Below are 4,381 nucleotides of genomic sequence, written 5' to 3'. Positions count from 1 at the left end.
TTTTTATCCATAAATGGAATTATTATGTAGTATCTATCACATAGGAATGTGGTGAGGATTAAATGAGTTGATATAATCCTTGAAACAGTACCAGGCACATGGATATAATTATCAAAACAGTGCTCAATAAACATCAACTATTATTATATCATCCACCTAATCGATTAAACCAAATGCCTGCATGTCATCCTTGACCCTTACCTCTCCCTTCTCTCTGGTGTTTACTTAATTTCCAGGTTCTACAGTTTCTATCTCCTTAACATTCTGGAACTGATTCACACTCTCCATCCCCTTACCTTTTTCCCAGGCCAGGAACCACTTCTCTTTTCTAGATTGCTACAATAACATATTAACTAGTCTTTGCTACAATAACATATTAACTGGTCTTCCTTGGCTGACCTCCTTCCAGTCTAGTCTCTCTCCACATCCAGAGTGTTTTTCCCAAAATGCAAATCTCTTCATATTAGTTCTCTGCCTAAATCCATTAAACGGTTTCCCCCAAATCTTTATAATGGTTTACAGGCTTTTCATGATCTTCTCATGCTTACCTTTATTATTCTCATTTCTGTCCACTCACCAATTCTCACTCCATGTGGTAGCTACACTTTAAATTACTTTATTTACTTTAAGGCTGTGCTTCCCAAGAAGCTTTTTACTTTATAACACACAGAAAATGATAGTATGTGCAATGGCACACTGGGGTAAACCAACAAGTTTGCTTGTGTCTAGGGGCAATTGGCCTGAGATCTCATCTAGCACCCCCCAAGGGTGAGAGAATCAAAATTTAAACATATCTGTAACTCTTTCACAACCTAGCAGCATAACTAAGGCTCATTAGCTTGAAAGCTGTGTCTAATTACAGATTACCACACCAGTGCCATGAATTCCACTGTCCCTTCCTAGAGCCACCATAACCAAATATCAGAACTCTTCTAGGGGCCGCATGGCGTTGGCGGCTGCCGGGGGCGGTGGCGGCGGCGGCCAGGGGAGGCGGCGGCCTGAGTCGGCCTGGCGTGGCCTGTCAGGGCGCGGGCGGCGGCGGCTCCAGCACCATGTCCCTGCAGTACGGGGCGGAGGAGACGCCCCTCGCCGGCAGTTACGGCCCGGCGGACTCGTTCCCAAAGGACTTCGGCTACAGCGTGGAGGAGGAAGAAGAGGAGGCGGCAGCCGCGGGCGGCGGGGTTGGGGCGCGGGCCGGCCGAGACTGTGGCCCGGGGGGCGCTGACAGCTCCAAGCCTAGGATTCTGCTCATGGGGCTCAGGCGCAGCGGCAAGTCCTCCATCCAGAAGGTGGTGTTTCATAAAATGTCACCCAACGAGACCCTCTTTTTGGAAAGTACCAACAAGATTTACAAAGATGACATTTCAAATAGCTCCTTTGTGAATTTCCAAATATGGGATTTTCCTGGGCAAATGGACTTTTTCGACCCTACTTTTGACTACGAGATGATCTTCAGGGGAACAGGAGCTTTGATATATGTCATGGATGCACAGGATAACTACACGGAGGCTTTAACAAGACTTCACATTACTGTTTCTAAAGCCTACAAAGTTAATCCAGACATGAATTTTGAGGTTTTTATTCACAGAGTTGATGGTCTGTCTGATGATCACAAAATAGAAACACAGAGGGACATTCATTAAAGGGCCAATGATGACCTTGCAGATGCTGGGCTAGAAAAACTCCACCTTAGCTTTTATTTGACTAATATCTATAACCATTCAATATTTGAAGCCTTTAGTAAGGTGGTGCAGAAACTTATCCCATAACTACCGACCTTGGAAAATCTATTAAATATCTTTATATCAAATTCAGGTATTGAAAAAGCTTTTCTCTTCGATATCGTCAGCAAAATCTACATTGCAACAGACAGTTCTCCTGTGGATATGCAGTCGTATGAACTTTGCTGTGACATGATTGATGTTGTAATTGATGTGTCTTGTATATATGGGTTAAAGGAAGATGGAAGTGGAAGTGCTTATGACAAAGAATCTATGGCCATCATCAAGCTGAATAACACAGCGGTCCTGTATTTAAAGGAGGTGACTAAATTTTTGGCACTGGTCTGCATCCTTAGGGAAGAAAGTTTTGAACGAAAAGGTTTAATAGACTACAACTTCCATTGTTTCCGAAAAGCTATTCATGAGATTTTTGAGGTGGGTGTGACTTCTCACAGGAGCTGTGGTCACCAGACCAGTGCCCCCAGCCTGAAAGCGTTGACACACGACGGCACACCGCGAAATGCCATCTAGCCTGAATGCTGGTGGTCGGGGTCTGTGCCAGCTTATTCTTCACTCCAGGGTCAGATGCCACGTGCTACAGGACATGGAAGTTGCCGCTTGTGGGAATCTGGTGCCTGTTGCACTAGAGACAAGGGGTAGAGTTTCTCATTTGGATGAAAACCCCTTCAACCAGTGGTGTGCAACTGAAGCTACTATTTCTTTTTTTAAAACAAATGGCAAAAAAGAATTTTATAGACCACAGACCTCAAGTGTCTTTCTCCTCTTGGGGGTGCTACTTTAAGTAGTTGGGATATTTTGGACCTGGAGATAACATCACTTACCCATCCTTACCAGAGAACGTTGCTGTCAATTACCAGTTGAAAATAATAGAAAGAACTGAGTTTTTATATGCTTCGCTTAGATTTTCATTTGAGTAGTCTCTGAAAATCCTGCCTTGCTTAAGTTCTAACACTGCCTCTCAGATTTCAATTTTGGACCTTGCACACCTCAGACCTTCTAAATGCATTTGCTTGCTAACTCAGAAGACACATGGTCTGACTGCAGCAAAGGACATTCCTGTATTTGTTTCTGAAGAAATGAAAAAATTTTATGCTGCATCAAGTCGAGAGCAAGGCTCAACAGTGGCCGCTGCATTAGTTCCCTCGGAAGTGTTGAAGAACAAACTTTAAAACAGAAGAAAATTTTTGCACCTGTGTTTTGGGTACCAGATATCTGGGTTCTTGCTCCCACGTTAGATAAATGATTCTGATCACTGTAACAAAGGGAATTAAAAAAATTTGTTTTCCCCGCCATCTCCTCTTCTTAGGAGGGAAACTCATTATGTCACTGAATTATGTAGCTCACTTTTCTTTAAACTTGATACCAGCCCCCACATTCCTTTTATTCTAAGCTATCGAGATCCTTTAAGAATTGCTGTTTTGTTGATCCTGAATGACCCTAAGGCACTGGTGGACTGCCCACTGGGACTTGAAGAGAGCACATGGCACCACGACGTGTCGTTAAACATACTTTGTCTTCAGTATTCTGACGCCAAGTGTCAACTGTGGTACTTTCTTCACCTAGGATATTAATTCATAATTGTTTCTTTTTGTTGACGGTTGATACCCTTTTCCATTGACTTAAACTTACACGTTATTTTTACTCCACATGCCCAGTAGTCATATATTCCAAAGCCACTGGACCACTTGAGTACATAAGTGCCACTGTTTAATGAAATATGTATATTCAGGTCTGTAAACCTAACCGTGTGACTTGCAGTGCTTCCTGCAGATGATTCTGACTGTTGAGTATTTACATGGACCATGGTGATATCCAAAAAAAAAAAGCTTTTATATTTATAGATTATTTCATTGAACTATATAAAATGGGTATCAATAAATGTATTTACTCCAGAAAAAAAAAAAAAAAAACTCTTCTAAAGTGCAAACTAATCCTTCACATCCCACTTTAGAGGGCACTTCCTCTAAGAGTCTTCACTTACCTTTCATGTCTGTTTCTTTTGTTTGTTTGTTTTTTGTTTTGTTTTGTTTTTCCTGTGTGCTCCATATAGCAGCTATGTGTCCCCTTTCATCGCTTATATAAAAACATGTTCCTGAGGAACTTTCCACATATATTGATAATACAATAATAGATAAATGCTTAGGATCTAGTGGGAACATAGAAAAATCTGCAGGGAGTTTATATGAATCCAATAGTAATATAAAATTAATTCTCAACATTGCCTAAAAATCCTGACCAATGCTGTTACTTCCTGTACTTAATTAATTAGGTAGATTCTTCATTGACATAATAAAACAAACACTTTTTAAACAGTAAACCAACTCCCTTTTTAGCCAATGCAATTGCCTACCTTAGGTACCAGTATAAACAAGCAAGACAATTGCTTCCCTGAAATAAGGAAGATGTAGTTCCAGCTAAGCCTGGCTTTTGGCAGCAGCATTAGAGTGAATCTAACTAAAAGGTAGATATTTACATTGTAGGTTCATTTTGGGGTGAAAATTTAAATGCTCTCAAGCATCAGAATCTCTATATGCAAAGGTTGGGCATCCCTGGTGGCGCAGCGGTTAAGAATCCGCCTGCCAATGCAGGGGACATGGGTTCGAGCCCTGGTCCGGGAAAATCCCACATGCCACAGAGCA

The 4,381-nt window shown here is 41.7% G+C and overlaps 1 pseudogene; it reads left to right on the top strand.

Moving 5' to 3' along the window:
- The first annotated feature begins 1,052 nt into the window (after positions 1–1,052).
- LOC133087899 (ras-related GTP-binding protein C-like) lies at positions 1,053–2,252 on the top strand (annotated as a pseudogene).
- The last annotated feature ends 2,129 nt before the right edge of the window (positions 2,253–4,381 follow it).

This window comes from Eubalaena glacialis, chromosome 3, assembly GCF_028564815.1.
Source record: "Eubalaena glacialis isolate mEubGla1 chromosome 3, mEubGla1.1.hap2.+ XY, whole genome shotgun sequence".
In the NCBI taxonomy this organism is placed as follows: Eukaryota; Metazoa; Chordata; class Mammalia; order Artiodactyla; family Balaenidae; genus Eubalaena; species Eubalaena glacialis.
This window is presented reverse-complemented; position numbering and strand designations above follow the sequence as displayed.